This window comes from Symphalangus syndactylus, chromosome 17 (genome assembly GCF_028878055.3).
Source record: "Symphalangus syndactylus isolate Jambi chromosome 17, NHGRI_mSymSyn1-v2.1_pri, whole genome shotgun sequence".
In the NCBI taxonomy this organism is placed as follows: Eukaryota; Metazoa; Chordata; class Mammalia; order Primates; family Hylobatidae; genus Symphalangus; species Symphalangus syndactylus.
In genome coordinates this window covers 26,700,258-26,727,514 of record NC_072439.2, presented here as the reverse complement: position 1 = coordinate 26,727,514, position 27,257 = coordinate 26,700,258, and the positions used below count along the sequence as shown (strand labels likewise).

Genomic DNA, 27,257 nt, shown 5'->3' with positions numbered 1-27,257 from the left:
ATTACACTGTGCAATATGCCTCAGAGCAAGGTAACAACCAGCCTGGTGGAGAAAGCAAGGCAGTCTCCAATGGGAACATTTCCTAGCTGACACGGTATCTTCATCCATCACAACAGGTTTGATCAAAGCTTATTTTTTGTTCCAGAACAACTTGAGTTCCTCAGAATCCTGTATAATGTACCTCTAAATAAAATAATTACTCACCTAGCGAAAGTGGCCAGGATGTCTCTACTGGTTACATTCTTCCATGTGGCTGAGAGATGTAGCCCTATCAGAGAAGGAAGAGGAAAGAATATATTTTAGAATTTAACATCCTCAGTGTGATTTTATTCTTTGTACTAAGATTGTTATGAATTAGATCACGCTCTTTTCAGATGGAAAGAACATCTCTTCCTGAGTCATTGGTGGATGTTTCCTGTAACTGACCTTTGGGACCGTGGAAGAAGCCAAACACCTTCCTTTGCCATAGGGTAGAATACTGTATGTTTAGATTCTCTGAGTGGATTTTGTATATCTTTCTGTCTGGATGACTTTTTTTAAACATACATTAATCTATCTTTATTGGGTACTATTACCTTGCAGTTTTACAAGCAGCCCAAAATGTAGAATATATGCTATTTAAAAGAACTTTTTTTAAAATTATACTTTAAGTTCTGGGATACATGTACAGAAAGTGCAGCTTTGTTACATAGGTACACACATGCCATGGTGGTTTGCTGCACCCATCAACTCGTCATCTACATTAGATATTTCTCCTAATGCTATCCCTCCTCTAGATCCTCACCCCCTGACAGGCCCCGTATGTGATGCTCCCCTCCCTGCGTCCACGTGTTCTCATTGTTCAGCTCCTACTTATGAGTGAGAACAGGCAGCGTTTGTGTTAGTTTGCTGAGAATGATGATTTCCAGCTTCATCCATGTCCCTGCAAAGGACATGAACTCATCCTTTTTTATGGCTGCATAGTATTGCATGGTGTATATGTGCCACATTGGCTTTATCCAGTCTATCATTGATGGGCATTTGGGTTGGTTCCAAGTCTTGCTATTGTGAACAGTGCTGCAATAAACATATGTGTGCATGTGTCTTTATTGTAAAATGATTCATAATCCTTTGGGTATATACCCAATAATGGGATTGCTGGGTTAAATGGTATTTCTGGTTCTAGATCCTTGAGGAATCGCCACACTGTCTTCTGCAATGGTTGAACTAATTTACACTCCCACCAACAGTGTAAAAGCAGGAAGATAATTCTTTTTTATTCAATTTTTAAAAATATTATTATGCCTGCACATAAGCTGTCACATTTTCCTTAGTATGTTCATTATACTTTGGCCCATGGAAACCAATCGGTAAATGAATAATAGATAATTGAAAGCATTTTTAAAAGTCATTTTTATCTCTCAGAACAGCTTTAGATTTACAGAAAAAAATTGTGATGATAGTATAGAGTCCCCACACTTTCCCCTCATTCAGTTTTCTCTATTATTAACATATTAGTATGGTACATTTGTTACAATTAATCAATGCTGGCACATTATTATTAAAGTTCATAGTTTATTCCGATTTCCTTAGTTTTTACCAAACAAACAACCATGTTAGTTATTTACTTATTTTTACATTGACATGTAACAGATGTACATAGTTCTTAGGGTATATGTGATAATTTAGGATGTTCATAAAATGTGTAAATATTAAATCAATGTACTTTAAATAACTATCATCTTAAATATTTTCCTTTTCTTTAGAACCATTTGAATTATTCTAACTATTTTGAAATAATAGCTAGATTATCGTAAGCCATAGGCACCTTACTGATCTGATACTAGGTCTTATTTCTTCTATCAAATCATACATTTGTACCGATTCATCAACTTTTCTTCATACCAGTCTTTCCACTACCCTTCTCAGGGTAATGTCCATTATCTATTCTAGGATCCCTTCCTAGATACCTCATTACATTTAGATTTCATGTCTCCTTAGGCTCCTGGTGGTGACAGTTTCTCAGTCCTGTCTTATTTTGGATGACTTTAATGTTTTGAGGTGTCTCGGTCAAGCATTTTGTAGGATGCTCCTCTATTGGAATTTGTCTGATGTTTCTCTCATGGTCAGAATGGGGTTAAGGGTTTTGAAAAAAAACCACAGAGGTAAAGTACATTCTCATCACATCATATTCAAGGTTACATACTATCAAGATGCCTTATCACTGTTGCTGTTCACCTTAATCCACCTTAATCCCCTGGCTCAGATAGTGTTTGCTAGCTTTCTCCCCCGTAAAGTTACCTTTTCTCCCCTTTCCACTAGCCTCTTTGGAAGTGAGTTACTCCGCACAGCCCACACTGAAGAGGTGGGGATTTACGCTCCTTATCCTTAGAGAATATTTGTTTCTTCTCCCCCATCTAGTTATTTATTAAGTAGTTTGTTTATTTTTGTATTGACTTGTGGAAATTTAATTTCTACTTGGGCTTAATTTATTGCTAAAGTTGTTTCAACATTGGCCATAGTGAACTCTCTCAGCTGGCTCCTGTGTCCATTTGATTCCTAAACCTGTATGTTCTTGTCTGTGCAGGGTTGTTTTTTTTCTTTCTGTTGAGTACTTCCTAAGTTTCTAGCCCTATAAGAGGCTCCAAGCTCATTTTATATATTTCCCACCTGAGTTCTAGAATGAGACATTTCTTCAAGGCACCCTGATTTCTTTCACTGGAGAACAGTACTAGAAAAGAAGACCTTCATGTTCATTGTGCTTGTTGTTACCTTGGCATTATTGCTTTCAGACCCTCTCAACTGAAAGAGCAAGGAGATACATGTTTGTATACTAACTCATGTACATATAGATATCTATACACATTTCCATATGTAAACATTTATATTAAGTTAAACATGAGCTCATACAGGTGTCTCTAACTGTTCAATTACCTCATAGATCACTGTAGCCTTCTGGCCATGCTTATCTGTAAATTCCCACTCCAACAGTGAGAAATCTGTCACCTACCCTCCATTTACCTAACTGTTTAATTTTAGTATACATGTATAGGGGTGTCTGAATTGTTAGCCCATACTTTATGGGAAATACTTTTATCAACTAGTGTACAGTGCACATGTGCAGTTCTAAAATGAATGGCCTCCAACTCATTCAGCACCCTTTCTGGCTACCTTCTTCATGGAGGATGTTTCATACATTTCTGATATAGTGAGATTCTCCTGTTACAGTCTGTATTCCTTCCTGGGTCTTCCAACTTGCTAAATGATTTTTTTTAATTTGCATGCATTAAAGTTCAGTCTTTCTGCTGTAAAGTTCTATAGGGTTTGACAAATGAATAATGTCCATATTCACCATGAAAACCCCGTGCTTTACCTTTTTAAATGTTCTATTGAACACTCCACCCCCAAACTACAGAATATACACTTTTCTTATCTGCACATGAAAAATTCTCCAAAATCATCCATATGCTTGTTCATGGCAAGTCTCAATAAATTCAAAAAAATCAAAATTATATCAAGTATTTGCTTGGGCCACAGTGGAATAAAATTAGGAACTCTCAAAACCACACATGCACATGAGAAGTAAACAAATTGCTCCTGAATGACTTTTGGGTAAACAACAAAGTTAAGGCAGAAATGAAAAAGTTTTTAAATGAATGAAAACAGACACACAAAATACAAAAACCTCAGGAATACAGCAAAAGCTATGCTAAGAAGAAAGTTTAGAGTTAAATGCCTACATCAGAAAACCAGAAAGATCTCAAATTAACAATCTGCCATGGCACCTCAAGGAACTAGGAAAACAAGAACTAAACCCAAAGCTAGTAGAGGAAAAGAAATATCAAATATCAGAGCAGAACTCAATGAAATTGAGGCAAAAAATATTGTACAAAGAACCAACAAAATGAAAAGTTTATTTCTTGAAATGACAGACAAAATTGATAGAACTCTACCTAGAATCCTCAAGAAAAAAGAAAAAAAGATTCAAATTATTACAATAAAAACAATAAAAATGACATTACAATTGATGCCACAGAAATACAAAGATCATCAGAGATGACTATAAACATGTCTACGCGCACAAACTAGAAAACTAGAGGAAAGGGATAAATTACTGAAGACACAACTGTGAAAGACTGAACCAAGAAGAAATTCCGAACAGACCAATAACAAGAAATGAAATCAAATCAGTAATAAAAAGTCTACCAAGAAAAAAACAGCCCAAGACCAGACAGATTCACAGCCAAATTTTATCAGATGTACCAAGAAGAACTGTTACCAGTTTTACTAAAATTGTTCCAAAAACTTGAGGAAGAGGGATCCCTCCCTAACTCATTCCACAAAATCAGTATCATCCTCATACCAGAATCTGGCAAGGACACAATAAAAAAAGGGAAATTAGAGGGTGATGTCTCAGATGAACATAGATACAAAAATCTTCAACAAAATATTAGCAAACTGAATTCAACAGCATATCAAAAAGATAATCCCTTTGGGAGGCCCAGGTGGGTGGATCACCTGAGGTTGGGAGTTCAAGACCAGCCTGACCAACATGGAGAAACCCTGTCTCTACTAAAAATACAAAATTAGCAGGGCGTTATTCAACATAGTGCTGGAAGTTCTGGCCAGGGCAATCAGGCAGGAGAAGGAAATAAAGGGTATTCAATTAGGAAAAGAGGAAGTCAAATTGTCCCTGTTTGCACATGATATGATTGTATATCTAGAAAACCCCATTGTCTTAGCCCAAAATCTCCTTAAGCTGATAAGCAACTTCAGCAAAGTCTCAGGATACAAAATCAATGTACAAAAATCACAAGCATTCTTGTACACCAATCACAGACAAACAGAGAGCCAAATCATGAGTGAACTCCCATTCACAATTGCTTCAAAGAGAATCAAATACCTAGGAATCCAACTTACAAGGGACGTGAAAGACCTCTTCAAGGAGAACTACAAACCACTGCTCAATGAAATAAAAGAGGATACAAACAGATGGAAGAACATTCCATGCTCATGGGTTGGAAGAATCAATATCATGAAAATGGCCATACTGCCCAAGGTAATTTATAGATTCAATGCCATCCCCATCAAACTACCAATGACTTTCTTCACAGAATTAGAAAAGACTACTTTAAAGTTCATATGGAACCAAAAAAGAGCCCGCATCGCCAAGTCAATCCTAAGCCAAAAGAACAAAGCTGGAGGCATCACGCTACCTGACTTCAAACTATACTACAAGGCTACAGTAACCAAAACAGCATGATACTGGTACCACAACAGAGACATAGATCAATGGATCAGAACAGAGCCCTCATAAATAATGCTGCATATCTACAACTATCTGATCTTTGACAAACCTGACAAAAACAAGAAATGGGAAAAGGATTCCCTATTTAATAAATGGTGCTGGGAAAACTGGCTAGCCATATGTAGAAAGCTGAAACTGGATCCCTTCCTTACACCTTATACAAAAATTAATTCAAGATGGATTAAAGATTTACATGTTAGACCTAAAACCATAAAAACCTTAGAAGAAAACCTAGGCAATACCATTCAAGACATAGGCATGGGCAAGGACTTCATGTCTAAAACACCAAAAGCAATGGCAACAAAAGCCAAAATTGACAAATGGGATCTAATTAAACTAAAGAGCTTCTGCACAGCAAAAGAAACTACCATCAGAGTGAACAGGCAACCTACACAATGGGAGAAAATTTTTGCAACCTACTCATCTGACAATGGGCTAATATCCAGAATCTACAATGAACTCAAACAAATTTACAAGAAAAAGCAAACAACCCCATCAAAAAATGGGCAAAGGACATGAACAGACACTTCTCAAAAGAAGACATTTATGCAGCCAAAAAACACATGAAAAAATGCTCATCATCACTGGCCATCAGAGAAATGCAAATCAAAACCACAATGAGATACCATCTCACACCAGTTAGAGTGGCCATCATTAAAAAGTCAGGAAACAACAGGTGCTGGAGAGGATGTGGAGAAATAGGAACACTTTTACACTGTTGGTGAAACTGTAAACTAGTTCAACCGTTGTGGAAGTCAGTGTGGCGATTCCTCAGGGATCTAGAACTAGAAATACCATTTGACCCAGCCATCCCATTACTGGGTATATACCCAAAGGACTATAAATCATGCTGCTATAAAGACACATGCACACGTATGTTTATTGCGGCACTATTCACAATAGCAAAGACTTGGAACCAACCCAAATGTCCAACAACGATAGACTGGATTAAGAAAATGTGGTACATATACACCATGGAATACTATGCAGCCATAAAAAATGATGAGTTCATGTCCTTTGTAGGGACATGGATGAAACTGGAAACCATCATTCTCAGTAAACTATCGGAAGGACAGAAAACCAATCACCACATGTTCTCACTCATGGGTGGGAATTGAACAATTGAGAACTCATGGACACAGGAAGGGGAACATCACACCCCGGGGACTGTTGTGGGGTGGGGGGAGGGGGGAGGGACAGCATTAGGAGATATACCTAATGCTGAATGATGAGTTAATGGGTGCAGCACACCAACATGGCACATGGATACATATGTAACAAACGTGCACATTGTGCACATGTACCCTAAAACTTAAAGTATAGTAACAATAATAAAACAAAAAGTTAAAAAAATTGGAAATAATTTAAAAGGTCAATAGACAAATGCTTAGATAAATCATAATATGTCAGTCTACTAAAGAGCCATAAAAATGATGTAGACAAAGAAAAAAGAAATGAAGTCCACAACATAAGATCCCATTTTTTACAGGGGTAAAGATGTCTGAAAGGATAGGCCATACCAAAATATTAACAATGATAATATCTACATTGAACAAAAGTTGTTTTTGTATTTTTAAAGATTATTGCTTTTGTATCTTTTTAAAGATTATTAAATACCCAAGCCACCCAAAAATAAAAAAGAATTGGCTAAGATACTGAATTACATATTATCCATGGGCCCTTCCAACCCCATGACATTGGGATTTCCTTTCCCTTTCCTAACTCAAAGTTAGCAAAATGCTCATTCTTTCTCAAGAAGGTGGAAAGCAGTTCAGTTTGAGGGCAGACAATAAAAATTAACCCAGAAAAATAAAGAGCTTGTCAGCCCAAAAAAAAAAAAAAATTAGCAGGGCGTGGTGGCACATGCCTGTAATCCCAGCTACTAGGGAGGCTGAGGCAGGAGAATCACTTGAACCCAGGAGGCGGAGGTTGCAGTAAGCTATTGTGCCATTGCACTCCAGCCTGGGCAAAAAGAGTGAAACCCTGTCTCAAAAAAAAAAAAAAAAAAAGATAATTTATCACGATCAAGTCAGTTTTATTCTGGGGATGCAAGGATGATTCAACATATGCAATAAATGAAAATCACCACATAAACAATTAATAACAAAAATATAATCATCTCAATAGATGCAGAAAAAGCACTTGATAAAGTTGAACATCCCTTCATGATAAAAAAAAAAAGTCAAACATTGAAGGAACATACTTGAAAATAATAAGAGTCATGTATAACAAATCCATAGCCAACATCATACTGAATTGGGAAAATTTGAAAGTACTCCTCCTAAGAACTGGAAGAAGACCAGGATATCCACTCTCACTGCTTCTATTCAACATGCTACTGGAAGTCCTAGCCAGAGCAATCAGGCAAGAAAAAGAAATAAAAAGCATCCAAATTGTAAAATAGGAAGCCAAATTATCTCTGCTGATGGCATGATCTTATACTTGGAAAACCCTAAAGATTAGTCCAAAAGGCTACTAGACTTGATAAATCACTTAAGTTTTAGAATACAAAATTAATGTACAAAAATCAGTTGCATTTCTATACATCAACAGCATTCAAGATGAAAACCAAATCAAGAACTCAATCTCATTTACAGTAGCCACAAATAAAAATAAAGGAATACATTTAACTTAGAAATAATTTAACCAACGAAGTGAAAGACCTCTACAAGGAGAATTACAAAACACTGATGAAAAAAGTCAGAGATGACACAAAGAAATGGAAAAGTATCCCATGCATATAGATTGGAAGAATCAATATCATTAAAATGGCCATACTGCTCAAAGCAATCTACAGATTCAATGCAATTCCTATCAAATCACCAATGTCATTTTTCACAGAATTAGAAAAACCCTAAAATTAATAGGCAACAAATAAAAAACCTGAATAATCAAAAACAATTCTAAGCAAACAGAACAAAGCCAGAGGCATCACATTACCTGCCTTTAAACTATACTACAAAGCTATAGTAACCAAAACAGCATGGTACTGGTACAAAAATAGACACACAGTACAATGGAATAGAATAGAGAACCCAGAAGCAAAGTCATGTGCCTGCAACCAACTGATCTTCAACAAAGTTGAGAAAAATAAACAATGGAGAAAGTACAACCTATTCAATAAATGGTGCTGGAAAAATTGGATAGCCACATGCAAAAAAATGAAAGTGGACCCCTGTGTAGGGTAAAACTCTCTCAAACCATGTTTTTTTCTCTGCTCTCATGCCACAACAATCAACACAGGAGATTTCTGTGACCAAGTATGTGGCGGTTTTCACAAAACCCAAGCAGTAGACACCAGCTGGTTGTCCTCTAATTCAATTCCAACACTATCTACCTGGAGATAGTGTCAGATCCCAAAGGTTGAGGGCTCAGTCCCCAAAACTGTCTCCCCAGTCTCCAGACACATGGCACAAGTCTGGACCTCTGGAACTTCTGACTGACTGGCTTCAAGCTGGGGTTTCTATGACCCCCTCCTTGGGCTCGGTTAATTTGCTGGAGTGGCTCACAGAACTCAGGGAAACACTTACCACTTGTTGATTTGTTATAAAGGATATTGCAAGGGGTACATATGAAGAGATGTGGATGTGTATGGCAAGCTAGGGAAGGAGAATGGAGATTCCATGCTCTCCCTGGGCTCCACCCTCCAGGATCCTCCATGTGTTCAGCTACCTGGAAGCTCTCTGAACCCGGTTCTCTTAGGTTTTTAATGGAAGCTTTGTGACATCTGAATGTCTTCCCCTCGGAGTATAGGGTGGGATCTTCTCTGGGGAGGGTCTTAAGACCCACAATCAGAGAGGTGGGGGAAGAGTAAAGTCTTGCCTTGGGGCAAGTGAAAGGAGGGCAGGAGAAGGTCAGAGGCCTGTCCCAAGGTGATGCAGTCTAACACACCCAGCATTATAACAGAAGACTGTAATACGGGCTATGGGAGCTATGAGTCAGGAACCATGGCTAAAAACCTATGTTTTGCCATATACAAAAATTAACTTGAGATGGATTAAAGACTTAAACATAAGACCTCAAACTATAAAAATTCTAGAAAAAAAACTTAGGATAAACTCTTTTGAACATTGGCCTAGGCAAATGATTTATGATTAAGACCTCAAAAGCAAATGCAACAAACCAAAACTAGACAAATGGGACCTAAACTAAAGAGCTTCTGCACAGCAAAAGAAACAATCAACCGAGTAAACAGATAACCTACAGAATGAGAGAAATATTTGCAAACTATGAATCTGACAAAGGACTAATGTCCAGAATCTATAAGAAACTCAAACAAGTCAACAAGAAAAAAAAACATTAAAACATGGGCAAAGGACATGAATAGACATTTCTCAAAAGAGGACATACAAGTGGCCAATAAACATGAAAAAATGCTCTATGAAGTGCTATATGAAAACATCACTAATTGTCAGAGAAATGCAAATCAAAACTACAACGAGATATCATCTCACACCAGTCAGAAGGGCTATTATTAAAAAGTTAAAAAATAACAGATGTTGGTGAAGATGTGGAGAAAAGGGAACACTGATATTCTTGGTGAGAATGCAAATTAGTACAACCCCTCTGGAAAACAGTATGGAGATTTCTCAAAGAACTAAAAATAGAACTACCATTCCACCCTGCAATTCCACTGGTGGTTATCTACCCAAAGAAAAGGAAATTATTCTATCAAAAAGACACCTGCACTTGTACATTTGTCACAGCACTATTCACAATAGTAAAGTCATGAAATCAACCTAAGTGCTCATCAATGGTGGATTGTATAAAGAAAATGTGCTATATATACACTATGGAAAACTATGCAGCCATAGAAAATGAAATCACATCTTTTGCAGCACCATGATGGAGCTTGAGGCCATTATCCTGAGTGAGATAACTCAAAAACAAATGCTACATGTTCTCACTTACAAGTGAGAGCTAAACAAAGGCTACACATGCAGATAAAGATGGAGAAACTAGACTCTGGGGACTTTAAAAGGGGGAAATTGAGAGAGAGATGAGGGTTAAAAAATTACCTACTGGATACAATGTTTACTATTCAGGTGATGGGCATACTAGATGCCCAAATCTCACCACTACACAACATATCCAAGTAACAAACCTGTACATGTCCCCCTTGGACTTATAAAAATAAATAAATAAAAGCACAAAATGGTTGTACCATTTTGTAGTCTCATTAGCAATGAATGTGAGTCCCTGTTGCTATGCATTTTTGCTGGCATTTATTATCAGTTTTATTTTATTATTATTTACTTTTAGAAACAGGATCTTGCTCTGTCACCCAGGCTGGGTGCAGTGGCGTTAGCACAGCTCACTGCAACATTCAATTCCTGGACTCAAGTGATCCTCCCACCTCAGCCTCCCAAGTAGCTATTGTAGTCATTTAAATAGGTGTAGCCATATATCATTGTTAATTTGAAATTCTCTAAATTTCAAAACAAAATGACAAGTGGCCATCTTGACGAATGATGTTGACCATCTTTTTATAGGCATATTTGCCATTTGTATGTCTTTTTTGGTGAGGGGTCCGTTCAAATCTTTTGCTTCCCCTCCCTTTAATTGTTGAGTTTTAAGGGTTCTTTGTATAGTTTGGATATAACTAGATCCAAACCTTTGTCAGACAGGTATTTTGCAAATGTTTTCTCTCAGGCTGTGGTTCATGTTTCCATCTTAAGTGTCTCACACAGCAGACATTTTCAGTTTTAATAAAGTCCAACTTATCAATTTTGTCTTTCATGGATTGTGCTTATAGTGTTGTATCCAAGAACTCATCATTAAACTCATGATCACCTCTCTGGACTGACTCAGGTATTCTGAGTCAGCCTATCTGTAGGCCATTTTGCCTATCTGTAGGCCACTATCTTCTTAGACCCTCAGTTCTGAAATCAACAGAGATAGATGAGGAAAAAATCTGGAAACGTGGATGGAAATGTGGCTGCATTTGCCAAGAACTGAGTCTTGAGACTGCCTATTTTGGGGAAGGGTAGCAATGACCATATCTACCACCATCTCCTGAACTGTGCATGAGGAATCCCCACATTTTCTGCCCCTTTTTCTACTCCTGCCTGGCACCATACCTACAGGTGTACCTACCCAGCTCAATAGCACCTGCTCAAGTCCTCCATCTAACCTTTGTGTCTTCACCTCTTGAGAGAAAATCTCACTAGAGAGAACTTGCTTCTGCAGAACTTTTAAACTTTTTGCCAATTTGATCTCTTGCTAGGAGGATTAGGTAGTACAGTCTGCAGTGATAAGCATTTTGGGACCAGTTTTTCACCAGGTGCTAAAGAAACACAGATTAATAAGACTGTGCTTACCCTAAAATGGGTTGGGAAGAGAGAAGAGGGGGAGAATGTTAATGATAGTGATAACTATGATTTTTTCTCGCTATCATTTGAGTGCTAGCTTCTTTATGACAGACTTGTTTTTTGTTATCCTTGTATCACTGGAGCTTAGAAAATAGCACATAATCAAGCAACAAATAATAAGTACTTATTGAATGAATTAAAAACAGTGATTTATAAAATTAAAGGCATTTTAAAACAAACCAAAAAAGCATTAAAATTTTTAAAATCTCAGAATAAAAATTTTGCATTGTCTTTCTTATTTTCTCATTGCCATGAACCAGAGAAAATGCTTTTGGAAACCACTGAAATTACTTGGAATCCTGAAGACAGTTAAATTATATGCATCAAATTAAATAGACTTTTTCTTTAACAAGAGATAGTATTTTTTCTTTATATCAAATTTTTATATGAATTATCTATATTATGTTAATATGTATTTAATTCTTATTATTGTATGTGTTTAAATGATTTAAACAATATTTATTTTATTCTCACTAAATAAAAGAGGGAATTAGTAATCAGGATATTCCAGATGAAGAGCATGACCTTACATCTACTAAAAATTGCAACTAACAATAACTACAACAACATCCCAAAACAAACACACTTCAATGCAAAAACAAAAGTTGCATCTGTCAGAAAAGCTAATCGGAATAAATAGATTTAAATTTCCAAAGGCTATTTCATACTTAAAGGGTGAACATGCTGTTGAAAAAATGTAGATACAAAAGTTCATAAGAAATATTAATTCGATTTTTATGACTATGTAATTCTCATTTTTTTCAGGTGCCATGTTAAAATATCTGTTCCTCTTCTAGTTTTATGGACAATGAGACTGCTATGTGACATAACTACTTGGATGAATATTATCAGAAATCTAGATTTAACAGTAAGAGTCTATTGAGATATAAAATTTCACCAAATAATTGAGCTCTCAAATGTTTCACATTTTAAAATGTGAAATATAACCTATCTCTTCTATTCGTATTAGGTTGGTGCAAAAGTAATTGTGGTTTTTGCCATAAAAGGAATGACCAAACTGCAACTACTTTTGCACCAACCTATAGAACCTTAGATTTAATAAAAATGTCAGATCAGTTAGCTCATGCTAAGTATCTCTAAGTAGCTGCTACTTTGTTAATCTCAAATTTAGCATGTTCCAAGTGAAACCAATTGAATTTTTTTCTTAGTTTCTCCCTCTTCTTGGACAAAGGCATTATTAACATTTTTCCAACCTGCCAAGGAAGGGCATACAATAAATAGAGATGCGTATGGCCTTTCTGATGGGCAGAAGTGGGTTGGATTACTAGCTTTAAGACCCTTGCAAGTTGCTTAACTTCAAGTCTCAGTTTCCTTACCTTTGAAGATGGAACAATAATTCCAACCTTACAACATCATCATGAAGATTAAAGCTCTCAGATGTAAAACAAGCAATTAAGAGTAGTAAATATCACCGGGCACAGTGGCTCACACCTGTAATCCCAGCACTTTGGGAGGCTGAGGTGGGCAGATCAGGAGGTCAGGAGTTCGAGACCAACCTGGCCACCATGGTGAAACTCCATCTCTACTAAAAATACAAAAATTAGCTGGGTGTGGTGGTGTTCACCTGTAGTCCTAGCTACTTGGGAGGCTGAGGCAGGAGAGTTGCTTGAACCTGGGAGGCGGAGGTTGCAGTGAGCCAAGATTACGCCACTGCACTCCATCCTGGGTGACAAGGCAAGACTCTGTCTCAAAAAAAAAAAAAAAAAAAGGTAGTAAATATCATGAGACATTCTGGTATCATCTTCTACTCTCCCTTCTTTTTCTTCCCAATATCCAGTCTTTGACAAAGTCTGGTAATTTTTTTTGTAAATATCTCAGATATCTTCCTCTATATTCGTGTACTATTAGCTTATTATATTATACTTGGATTACTGCAAATATCTCTGGGCTGGTATCTGCCTCTTCCCTTATACAAATCATTTTTCCCCCTTAATATTGAAAGGTAATTCTGAGATTCTAGAACACTAATTTCCATATGCCATTTCCTTGCTTTAAATATTTGACCTAATTTTTTCAGACATGTCTAATCACCAGTTTAGCTTTCAGGACCCTCTCTAGAGGTGGTCGTGTGTTATTGTGGAAAGTACAGATTTTGGATTCAAACAAATGCAGCTTCAAACCTTGGGTATACCATCTATAAGATGTTGAAAAGTAACCTGACCTTGCAGTCTGTTTCCTCAACTATAAAATAATGTCTACTTGTGTGGTAAAGGGTTAATCCAGCAGGTCTGCAGTCTAAATCCTGCACATTCCAAAGAAAGGTTTAGTCCTTACCCTACTCCTGGGAGATAACCTCTAAGCTTCTAGAATATACTGCCTCTTAAGGGTGTTTTTGTTTATCTAAGCCCTTGGGCTACACCAAATAGTTTAAGCTAAGAAAGTGGGAAACGTGTGATTAAATCTGAGAGTGGTCTTGGTGACTTCAAAACTACTTCTAGAATTTTTGTAAGAATTAAATGAGATAGTTTATAAAAAGCATTTGGACAGTGCGTAGGGTGTTTCTCTCCTTTACAGGCTTTGTAATTACTCCCCCATTTATCTAGGCTTATACTGTGCCTGTCTGTTTTCCTTTCACCTTCTGTGTCATTGAGGCTGCATTTCACACTCAGTACTCATGTGTTCTTGCCCATGCTGTGCTGATTGCCTGGACCACCCTGCTTTTTTCTTCTGTCCAAACAAAGCCTATGTGTTGAAGTCCTCTCTTTTCTGTGGATCCTCCACTGATTACTGCAGTCTTTGCTAATTTCTTTCTTTCCCTATTTTTAATTGTACTTTTAGCCGGTAATAGGAGCTGGGTGATACATTATGCATCTATATATAGGGTCTTAACTTGGAAGGAATGGAGTATGTTTTATTTTTCTTGGCCTCCCCATTGGTAGATGCTCAGTAGTTGACTTACAGATTTACTCTAAGCTTCTGACTTTGACCTCAAACACCATCAGGAGTATGTAACTTAGGTTGATGATAGTTGCCCTTGTTCTGAATGCCCTTGTTCTGAATTACCTAGGTACTTTCAATGTCCTAGTTCTTTTGCTGCTATGTGCTCTTTGACCCTTCTGCTGTGGGCCACACAGGCGTTGACAGCAAAAAAGATCACCTTCTCTCCTCTTCTTCACTCATTGGGTCTAGAAGGCCCCGAGGTTGCACATGCCTCACCTGTGCGGGAGTGTGCATACTGTGTGAGTCCAGCTGGGCCACTGTGACCAAGTACATGTTGCCAATTTATTGAAACATCTCACTCCTTAGGGCACAACAATGAAATGCCTTTTGTTCCCCAGTAACTGCTTTCTAACTGGGATATGTTGAACCCACTTTCCATTGGGGAACATTTCCTTTAATTACAAGTTGGCCAGATTTTGTAACTTGCAGTGATGTTTAAAAAAGTAATTTTAACCCTATGCAGTTTAAAATTTCAATCTCAACTTAACTTAGAGCTCTCCTTCCCTTCCACTAACAAAGACCAAACCTGTCACTGGCTTTAAATGGTGGTGAGGGGGTTGTCTCATTACACACTTATCCCTCCTCGCTTTTTGAGGGCTAGCTCTTCCAGTTCTTGGGGCAGCGAGAAAAAAGAGCAAAAAGAGGAAACGTCTCTTACTCCTCTGGACAGGGTTGCAGTCTTCTCCCCAATTGGCAAACAGTTTTCCTGGTTACTACTGATTTGCTATTGATCACATTTCTGAAACGCCTGTCTAAATGTTGACTCTATCATGGCAGGCATCTCGGAGTACTGTGAAGGGTCCCAAAAGGCTTCAGCCTGTAAAGTTCCCTGACATGAGAAAGGGCTGGCTTCATTGGTGTGGGAACTGTGGGAACCTAGGGACACAGGGCCTTGAGTTCCCATCCCTCTTGAAGTTTAATGGTCTGCAGTTGCCATCTTAAAATTCTTAATTTTACCTTTAAGTTCATGTTTTGTAAGTGAAGTCCAGCAGGACAACAGAGCATGGGTGGGTGGCCTGGAGCCTCAGCTCATGTGTGGCCCTGTATTTGTAATCTCCCTGCCTCCCTGGGCAAGGTCACCTTGTTCCCCATTCCCTATTTCCTGGGGCTCTGCCTTGCCTCCCTCTCTTGGCACCTGCCTGGCTACTGCTCCAAACATTTGCCCAAGGCCATAAGGGAATGGCATGGTGGTGGTGAGGGGGAAAACTAAAGCCCCACCATTTCCTGGCCTCAGGCACAGGGAACGTCTGGGTGGAGTGAAGCAAAGAGGTGCCTTGTGCCTTTGGTGGGTGATTCAGCAGGGGCCTCTTGGCTCCCAATACCCGCTCCCATCCAGGCACCCAGTGCATCTCTGTACAGAGCTTGCAATCCTTTGGTGGTTGTTCCTCAGGTTTGGGTTGGAGCCAAGAAAGCACATGGGAAGGGGACATTGACATTTCCCACCCCTGCATTTTCTTTTTATGCCAGGCTGCAAGTCATGTAGCTGGCCCTGTAGGAGATTTGGCTCCATCTCTGCCACTCCTACAGCCTTACTTCAGTCTCTACTGAAGGAGATTGCTTCCCTACTGCCTGGGAAGCTAATAAGGGATACTTAGAAGTCATATCAAGTCCATAAACTTTTTCTGGGTGTCTACTCAGTCCCAGGAAAACTCAAGTATGCTTGTTATGCAATTGAGAGACGTGCAGAACTTCCCAGAAGGCTACCACCCATACCTCTCCTCTTTTTATATAGCTGTGTTGGTGATGAGGGGCAGATGGTGATAGGGCACCATTCAGTGATCCCCGAGGGAAGGTGATTGGCCGTCTCCAAGATTTGGTGACTACTGGAATCTCTCTGAATCTCGATTATGGTATACCACCTTGGGCCTTAGTTGCAATTTTGGGCAAAAGGAAAAATCCCTCGTCACCCTGTTTACAAAGAATGGAAGATAGACACTGGACATTACTGACTTTATTATAAAGGTATCTTATGAAATTCATCAGGGAACTCACAAATGTAAATAATCTTTGGCAAATCCCACATATGATAATGTTAACATTAATAGCTTCCATTTATTGCATGCTTACTACATGTAAAAATTATTAGACACTCCACTTTTCTCTCTCTCACACACACACACAAATGTTCACACACTTATAAGAATGTGAGGCTTAAGCACTTTGCCCTAAGTCTCATGGGTAAGTGATCCAGCCAGGAATCATGTCCCAGACCCTCTAATTCTAAAACTCCACCCTAACCACTACATAATGTTACCAAAGACAGAGCTTGAACACTTAAAATTAGAAACATTTGCTCATATAAAGACAATGGTAGCCAATTAAGGATGTACTTTTTTGAAGGCAGGACTAAAAATATCACTCACATAAACCACTAAACTAGTTAAATTCAATGCATATGGCTTTATAGACTACTTTTCTTCTTAACCACAGGATTTTGTCCATAAAAACAAAGAAATTTCAGAGAAGCCTTTAGATTTTTCTTCTTTGAAAGAAATACACTCAGGAATTGCCTGAAGAAAACATGAACGTGAAATCAACATAGTAATAATTTCTCTAGGAAAACAAAAATCTGGAGTTTCCGTGTAGCAAGGGTGCTTCGTGCTTTAGAGCAGATACTTCACTGGGGATAGAGCCGAAGTGGGTGAGCAATGTATTACAAAATCTAAGTGGTCAAATAGAGTATCTGGTAAACCATGTCTATTTACTAAGGGCTACATTCACAATAGCTTTTTGGCATATTTCTAAAGCTGATTCTTGAGTTCTGCAAGCATTAATTATTTACAACATTTGTTTTCTCAACGAAGGAATACAAGTGACTGTTTTTTTTTTTTTTTTCATTTAAAAAATATTTAATGAAGTAAATGTGACGGCAGTCTCTCTTTTTTTTTTTTATTATTATTATTATTATTATTATTTTTTTTTTTTTTAATTATACTTTAGGGTTTTAGGGTACATGTGCACAATGTGCAGGTTTGTTACATATGTATCCATGTGCCATGTTGATTTCCTGCACCCATTAACTCGTCATTTAGCATTAGGTGTATCTCCTAATGCTGTCCCTCCCCCCTCCCCCCACCCCACAACAGTCCCAGGAGCGTGATGTTCCCCTTCCTGTGTCCATGAGTTCTCATTGTTCAATTCCCACCTATGAGTGAGAACATGCGGTGTTTGGTTTTTTGTCCTTGCGATAGTTTACTGAGAATGATGTTTTCCAGTTTCATCCATGTCCCTACAAAGGACACGAACTCATCATTTTTTATGGCTGCATAGTATTCCATGGTGTATATGTGCCACATTTTCTTAATCCAGTCTATCGTTGTTGGACATTTGGGTTGGTTCCAACTCTTTGCTATTGTGAATAGTGCCGCAATAAACATACGTGTGCATGTGTCTTTAGAGCAGCATGATTTATAGTCCTTTGGGTATATACCCAGTAATGGGATGGCTGGGTCAAATGGTATTTCTAGTTCTAGATCCCTGAGGAATCGCCACACTGACTTCCACAATGGTTGAACTAGTTTACAGTCCCACCAACAGTGTAAAAGTGTTCCTATTTCTCCACATCCTCTCCAGCCCCTGTTGTTTCCTGATTTTTTAATGATGGCCATTCTAACTGGTGTGAGATGGTATCTCACTGTGGTTTTGATTTGCATTTCTCTGATGGCCAGTGATGAGGAGCATTTCTTCATGTGTTTTTTGGCTGCATAAATGTCTTCTTTTGAGAAGTGTCTGTTCATGTCCTCTGCCCACTTTTTGATGGGGTTGTTTGTTTTTTTCTTGTAAATTTGTTTGAGTTCATTGTAGATTCTGGATATTAGCCCTTTGTCAGATAAACAGAGAGCCAAATCATGAGTGAACTCCCATTCACAATTGCTTCAAAGAGAATCAAATACCTAGGAATCCAACTTACAAGGGATGTGAAGGACCTCTTCAAGGAGAACTACAAACCACTGCTCAATGAAATAAAAGAGGATACAAACAAATGGAAGAACATTCCATGCTCATGGGTTGGAAGAATCAATATCGTGAAAATGGCCATACTGCCCAAGGTAATTTATAGATTCAATGCCATCCCCATCAAGCTACCAATGACTTTCTTCACAGAATTGGAAAAAACTACTTTAAAGTTCATATGGAACCAAAAAAGAGCCCGCATCGCCAAGTCAATCCTAAGCCAAAAGAACAAAGCTGGAGGCATCACACTACCTGACTTTAAACTATACTACAAGGCTACAGTAACCAAAACAGCATGGTACTGGTACCACAACAGAGACATAGATCAATGGAACAGAACAGAGCCCTCAGAAATGATGCCGCATAGCTACAACTATCTGATCTTTGACAAACCTGACAAAAACAAGAAATGGGGAAAGGATTCCCTATTTAATAAATGGTGCTGGGAAAACTGGCTAGCCATATGTAGAAAGCTGAAACTGGATCCCTTCCTTGCACCTTATACAAAAATTAATTCAAGATGGATTAAAGACTTATATGTTAGACCTAAAACCATTAAAATCCTACAAGAAAACCTAGGCAATACCATTCAGGACATAGGCGTGGGCAAGGACTTCATGTCTAAAACACCAAAAGCAATGGCAACAAAAGCCAAAATCGACAAGTGGGATCTCATTAAACTAAAGAGCTTCTGCACAGCAAAAGAAACTATCATCAGAGTGAACAGGCAACCTACACAATGGGAGAAAATTTTTGCAACAAGTGACTGTTTTAAATTAGCCTATGTAGATCGAGATTAACCTCTATTGTTACTATTAATATGAACAATTGACTACTCTCTACTTGAGACCATTTTTCTTAAGAATTCTGATTTGTACAGGAGGTGTTCATCACAGCTTGGCCACTAGTTCCTGTGTATGCCCTTTGGGAAGCAGTATAGCATGGTGGCTTTGACATCAAATAGACCCAGAGTCAAGTACTGGCTCCTTTACTGTTATGAGAAAAACCTGAGATTGCAATGTCCCCCAAAACGAGGAAGGAGCTGATAGTCCAAAGAATGACTCAGACAGGTCCAACTTGAAGAGCGGATGAGCTCACCCACTTACAGAGAATTCCTGGGTGGCAGCAAGACAGCTCCAGCCATCTCCCCACCTCCCATCTCTAAGTTGCTTTGAAGCAAATTTTCTGGCTCTTTGATTACTGCATGTGTGCAATGAGACTGTTTTCCTAGGAATGTTCCAAGCTATGCTCCAGGATGTTGAGGTTCTCAGGGACACCTGCTCCTCTGCTGAGCACCATGGCCTTGGCTCACTGCCTGGCCTTCAGGGTTCAAGCAGTGGACATACACCCTTAAGTAACCTGGTGGGGGATCCATCATTGACCTGATAGCTTTGTGACCTTGGGCAGGTTGCTTCTGCATTCTCAACCTCATTTTTTGCCTCTATCAAATGGGGTTATTAATAGCTCTTACATAGGATTGCTAGAACTAAATAAAACAAAGCCTATAAAGCACTAGCACTGTACTCAGCACAGAGAAAAAACGATATAGTTCTCACATTCTTATTTCACTAAGGAAAAAAGTGTGTTTGGCATGTTTCGCCCAGTATTGACTTATTTGCCCTGATTCACTTCAAAGTTATCTCTATACTAGTGCTGAGCTTTATGAGGCTAATGCTGGTATCAGACTGGTGAAGCCCTCAGAATGGGTTTTCATGGAGAAAATGTGCTAAGTAGGTTCAATCTGAAGAATATTGATGCACTAAACAAAACAAAGTTGTAGAGTTTGGTATTTTTTCTCATGGTGTATGCAATAGAAAGGTCCTTCACGTTTTATCCAAGTTAAAAGATACAGGGATATGGGCATTTCTTCTTACATTCTTTAAAAAGAACTCATGTTTAGTTCTAAGAACATGACACTCCCCTACGAAGACAACAATGGGAAGTGTTAACTATATAAATTTTTTTTTTTTTTTTTTTTTTTTTTTACAAAACCAATAAAGTCATGTACACTAAATGGCAGTGGGGGAGAGGAAATGTACCATCCAATTTGAGTGAACCAGAAGATTCATGATGTGAAGTGGCTGGGTCAGTCTCCACTTTGTGGAGCTGCCCGTCCAGAGCCTGCTATAATGTGGTTTTCCACAGCGCCCTAGTCCTGTCCACTTTAATTGGCTTCTTTATCAGACACATCATGCCCCTCAGTATTCTTGTTTATATTTCTTTCTCCACCTGTCCAATATGTACATGGTAGCCAAGGCACAATTAAAGTACTACTTTTGGCATAATGCCATTGACTACTGCAGCTCGTATTTGTCTGAATTTGTGGAATTGGCTGTTTATAAAGGGTTATCAAACAACGGAGAGGTCCATTACCCGGGGACTTCCAAATCAATCACAGTTGTAACTACAATTGACCACTGAACAATATAGGTTTGAATTGTGTAGTTCCAGTTGCACAATTTTATTTTTTTTTTGAAACAGGATCTCACTCTGTCACCCAGGGTGGAGTGCAGTGGCACAATCATGGCTCACTGCAGCCTTGACTTCCTGGGCTTAAGCAACCCTCACTCCTCAACCTCCCAAGCAGCTGGGACTATAGGCACATGCCACCATGCCCAGCTAATTTTTTGTATTTTGTATTTTTATTTTTGAGAGTAGAGATAGGGCTCTATGTTGCCCAGGCTGGATTATACATGAATTTTTAAAAATGAAAGTTACACTGAATGTGCCTGCCTCTCCTGCCTCCCCTTTCACCTCCTCCACCCCTTCCACCCCTGAGACAGCAAGATCAACCCCTCTTCTGCCTCTTCCTCCTCAGTCTACTCGACCTGAAGATGAGGACGAAGACCTTTATGATGATCCACTTGCACTTAATGAATAGAAAGCACTTTCTATTATTTTAAAATAACATTTTCTTTTCTCTAGCTTACTTTACTGTAAGAATACAGTATATCATATAATATGCAAAATATGTGTTAATTGACTGTTCACGTTATTGGTAAGGCTTCCTGTCAACAGTAGGGTATTAGTAATTAAGTTTGGGGGAGCCAAAATTTATACACAGATTTTTGAGTGTGTGGGGGTCAATACCCCTAACCCTTGTGTGGTTCAAAGGTCAACTGTATATATAATCCTCTATGTCCTTCCCATTTCAGCTTCTGTAGTTTGCTCGGGTGTCCAGCAGCACAATGATAGGATGATAATGAGCATTTGAGCCCCTACTGTATGCTAGGCACCATGCCAGGCTTTTTCTATATATTGATCTTTTTAATAGTCATATGAGGTGGCTATTAGTATATTATCTCATTTTACAGATGAGAAAACCAATGCTTAGAGATGTTCAGTGATCTCACACTTGCCCAAGTTCACCTAGATAGTAAATTTGAAAACAAGTCAGCCTTGTAGGTCACCAGGACCAGGCTTTATCACTCTTGGCTTCTCTTGAGATTTTGGGAAAGTACAAATCTTCTATGTGAAAAGTAACTGGGGTTTCCTGGCTTGTATCAGTCTTTTATTTATCCCCACGCTGCCTTAGATAATTGTTTAACTTTTCAAGATATATTTTCAATTTATGACAAAATTCTGTGGGGAAAGACCCACTATAGTACCTCATTCTCTACAATGACTATCAAAGTAGTCATTGACTATTTTCAATAACTTGAAAATAACTGAAAAAGCATTTACTACTTTCTGCCTTATATTGATATATTTAATCAAATTGATTTTGAAGATAACTGTTTACCCACCTGAGGTTTTGGGCTGACCCTAGTGTGAGTTCAGTGAAGTCCTCTGTATGACTCAGTACTTGAAGTTATCCCTGACTATTGCTATGGAAGTTCTAGATGGTACAGTGCCAATTACTAGATACATCTAAACAACATTTGTTATTTTTTAACGGACTAAGATATTCTCTAGAAATTCTTTTTGTGTGAGAATTGAAAAAAATTCCAAGAATTAGGCACACTTCTGATGCTTGCTATGTGAAATGATTTTTTAACAATCACCACAGGATTCAGATCACACACTTTATGATACCATGAGTGTTTGCAGTTTTTAAAGAGAAAGTGATTGTGCAGAATGGAAAAAATGCTTTCTATAAAATATCTAGCCGCACAGTGTATAGTCAGTTGGGTGATTATCTTCTACTTCCGACCACCAAATTTAGAAAGCCAGTGATAAAGATGAAGCCAGCTGTATATAGAGATGATATGCCTGATGCACTATCGAGATGGTAAGTACAAGAATAACAAAAAGTTTTCCTCTGACTGATAGTAATTGAGAAGAATTCTGAGGCTGTGCCTAGGCTCAGAAAAGGAAAGCCACAATTGATTAGTGATTCCTAACATACATGGAGGAGGGAGAGTGGCAGCTTTTATGCTAAATCATTGTTATACCTAGACCAGTGTTTTGTATTTCTTAGTAGTTGAAATCGCTTTTCCCTGATTCATGGTCTTTCCTAGTTTTCCTCTTTTGGTAAATGGGATATGCCTACGAGATGGCTCAACAAGTACAGTTATCAAAGGAAGCAAAGGTAACAGTTATAACCAGGGGACCAATTCCTGACCTTAGTTTCCTTGTGACTGAACTTTAATCACCTAAATTCAACACTCAAAGATGAGCAAAGGCAATTATTCAAGAGGTAGAAGCGAGGAGTTGGATCACGAAATAGCACCTTAAAATAACATTCAATTACACTCCACGTGTCTTGCAAGTTAGCTTTAATGCTAATAAAAACATATTTTGATGGTGAAAATCACTGCACAATCAGCATGTTGCGATAAAAACTGGGGCGAGAATAATCTGTGCATTATTCTTTATTGTGTGTTTTGATTCAAAAGAAATTGTCGTCCAAATCCAATTTCAGAATCATTATTTTTGTTGAAAGAATACTAAATATGAAAGTGAGGGGTCACAGCTTGAGTTTCTGATACAGTGCCACACTTCTCTGGCAGAGTGAAGAACTGAAATTTGGAAATGTTCTTGTTTACCTGTCCATCTAGAAAACATTAGAAATCACTGCCATCCGAGAAACCCTAGAAATCATCACCGAAGGGACCTTATAGTCCTCATTTTTTAGTGCAATATTTATGGTCACAATAAGCATTCATTCCTAAGATTCCAAAGTAAGTAGAGTTCTATAGGACTAGAAAATATTAATTTATCTACTTATAATTTTATTAAAAAAATATTTTTTTCCATCTCATTCTTAACATTTCTTTAATCTTTACATTTCTGATTTTATGGTAATTCCAGTCAATTACTATCAGTGAAAGCATTTTACAGACTAATTTTATATATTTTTTGTGCATTCAAACTCTACTTTTGAAATGTATAATGACTATACCACATTGGTTCTCTAAAGAGAGAATATACTTCTGATATTCCTTAAATATTTTTATTTATTTTTATGCGCTCCTGATCTTTTCTAATCCTCCCTATCCTATCCTATTTCAATTAAGTCTCATTTACTGTTAACTTACTGATAACACATTTCTTCCACTTAGAGTTATTTTCTCTTATCTTATTGTTCCAGGTATTTATTGCTGCTCAACAAACTTCTCTAAAAGCTAGGGACCATAATTTCTCTTAGTTCTCTAGATGGACTGGGTTGAGTGAAATAGTTTCTTCCTGGGGTCTTTCATGCAGTTGCAGTCAGATAGCTGAGGCTGCAGTCATCTGGACACTCTTCTGGGCTGGTGGCCTAAGATGGCTCACTCAGAGTTATGTTGATGCTGGCTATTATCTGGGAACCCAGCTGGGGTTGTGGGCCAGGGTTTCTATACAGTCTCTCCGTGGTATCTTGGGTTTCTATCTGCATGGCAGCTGGGATCCGAGAGGGAGTGTCTCAAGTACAAGGGTTCCTCAGATAACTGGTAGCATCTATTATTTGTCCTTCTGTGTCTAGCTTAATATTTCATGTGAGCTTGAGAAAATGTGTCTTGTGCTTGTTGTTAAGTATTTTATAAATGTCAATTAAATCCAATAATTTAAAAAAAAAGAAAACAAGTATTCAACGAGGCCCAGGCAGAAGCTGCGACTTTTTATGAACTGGACTTGCACGTCCAAGAACGTTATTTCCACCATAGTCTAATGGTCAAACAAATCACCAAATCTAGCCCAGATTCAAGCGGGTGGAGGGCAGTAATTATAATACATCTTTTGATGGGGGGAGAGACAAGGTCACATCATAGAAAAATATGTGGGGTAGGAGGTATTTTGGAAAATATAGTCTGCCAAATTAATACTCATTATTTTATTATTTTTTTGAGATGGAGTCTGTCTCTGTCACCCGTGCCAGAGTGCCGTGGTGCAATCTCGGCTCACTGCAACCTCTGCCTCCCAGGTTCAAACGATTCTCCTGCCTCAGTCTCCTGATTAGCTGGGACTACAGGTAGCACCACCATGCCCACCTAATTTTTGTATTTTTAGTAGAGATGGGGTTTCACCATGTCGGCCAGGCTGGTTTCAAGTGGTCCGCCTGCCTCGGCCTTCTAAAGTGCTGGGATTACAAGTGTGAGCCACCGCACCGGGCCAATATTCATTCTTTTTTTTTTTTTTTTTTTTTTTTTCTGAAACAGAGTCTCGCTCTGTCACCCAGGCTGGAGTGCAGTGGCGCAATCTCGGCTCAATGCAAGCTCCGCCTCCCGGGTTCACGCCATTCTCCTGCCTCAGCCTCTCCGAGTAGCTGGGACTACAGGCGCCCGCCACCACGCCCAGCTAATTTTTTGTATTATGAGTCGTATCTTTTACCCTAAAATTTCTTGGTCAGAGTGCTTAGGTCTTTGGAGGATAAAAATCAAATTTCTTATAGACCTTTAACACTGAGGGGAAATGAAATCCATTTGAAGGCAGATGCTAAGCTATGTTTCACACAGAGGATGAAGAAGTTATGTAGACGAATGAGAGCATTGGTTAGGAATTAGGAGTTGGGAGTTCTACTCCTGACACTCTTGAGGACTTTCTTATAAACTGAAGTCAATAAACCACTGAACCTCTAAATCTCATACTCCTTGTATTAGTCTGTTCTCATGCTGCTAATAAAGAAACACCTGAGACTGGGTAATTTATAAAGGAAAGAGGTTTAATTTACTTACAGTTCCACATGGCTGGGGAGGCCTCACAATCACGGCTGAAGGTGAATGAGGAGCAAAGTCATCTGGTGGCAGGCAAGAGAGCACTTGTGTAGGGAGGAACTCTTTATAAAACCGTCAGATCTCGTGATACTTATTCACTATCACGAGAACAGCATGGGAAAGACCCACCCCCCATGATTCAATTGCCTCCCACCAGGTTCCTCCCATGACACGTGGGAATTATGGGAGCTATAATTCAAGATGAGATTTGGGTGGGGACACAGCCAAACCATATCACTCCTCCTCTATAAAAAGAGGATGCCATTTGACAAGCGCTTTTCTATGCTTGCTGCACACTAGAATCACGTGGGAAACATTACAAAATATATCCCTAGTGACCACCCTAGACAAATTGGGGCTGAGGTGCGTGAGGCTGGGATATCTTTTATCTCCCTCTAATCAGTCAAACTTGAGAAACATTGGCTTAGACCTGTGATATTTTATCAACCATACTCACATTTCTTCACAACCCCAGTTATGACACATTAGAATCACCTGCCAATGTATTTGTTCAAACTCCGATTTAGTTTGCCTGAGGTTGGGTGCAGGTATTCGTGTTTGCAAAAAGCTCCCCAGATTATTTCAATATGAGGTTAGGGTTGATAACTCGTGACTCAGAAAACATGGTTTTTAAATTTTAGTGTGCACCAGAATAACTTGAAGGGCTTGTTAAAACACAGATTGCCGGGCCTACCCCCAACATTTTTGATTCAGTATGTCTGAAATAGGCCTGGAAATATGAATTTCTAATGAGTTCCTAGGTGATGTTGATGTTGCTGGTTTGGAGACCACAGTTTGGGAACCACTGTTTTAGAGAATTGCTATAGTGTTGAGCTATATTAGTATGAGTTGGTTGAGGAAACCTCTCAGGGGTGTCCCACCCCTGAGAAGGGAAAACTCACTAGAACAGTGCACTTCTAACTTGAATGTGCATTACCTGTGGATCTTGTTAAAATGTAGATTTTGCATTTCTAACAGGTGTCTAAGTGGTGCCCATGCTGCCCACAGAGAGAATGCTGCATAGCAATACACTTGCATAAGTATCTGTAAAGATCATTACAAGCCTAAAATGGACCATCATGGGGATTATGGTAAAAAGAAGACCAGTTAGAAAGCCACTTGTGAGTTAGGAATGCAAACAAGGTTGAGAAATGGCAGGAGGTACTGGAATAAACTGAAGTCCAGATATAGGAGCTGTATGATAAAGATCTTGTTATTTTCCACACCAATTGAGTCTTTAATGGGCTTTTTTTGCAAGCATCTTGCTTTTTAATGTATTATGTTTCTTGTCATGAAATCTATTGCATATAATGTGTGTGACAGACATAGAAAGTATACAGAAGAAAACAACAAATGTGGCCTCATTTAAAAAATTACTTTCACCTAGAATGTAAAAGGTCTTAAAAACAGGTGAAAATGTCATCATTTTTTAGTAGTTGAGAAGCTTCACTAGCAGAAAACTATTCCTAACACACTCAAAACTTGCTCTGATGCCCAGGATACCACTAAAGATCCATTTCTTTGGATTGAGAAATGTTAACATCAAGATCC

The 27,257-nt window shown here is 38.5% G+C and overlaps 1 long non-coding RNA gene across 2 annotated transcripts in view; it reads right to left on the bottom strand.

Moving 5' to 3' along the window:
* Positions 1–25,788, bottom strand: part of LOC134733040 (uncharacterized) — a 133,059-nt gene extending 107,271 nt beyond the window's left edge. For both annotated transcript variants that reach the window (XR_010116614.1, XR_010116615.1), the window contains exons 1-2: positions 25,668–25,788; positions 205–268 (exon numbers count right to left, since the gene is read on the bottom strand). This is a non-coding gene — a long non-coding RNA (uncharacterized lncRNA). The remainder of the gene's footprint in view (positions 1–204; positions 269–25,667) is intronic.
* Positions 25,789–27,257: the final 1,469 nt, after the last annotated feature.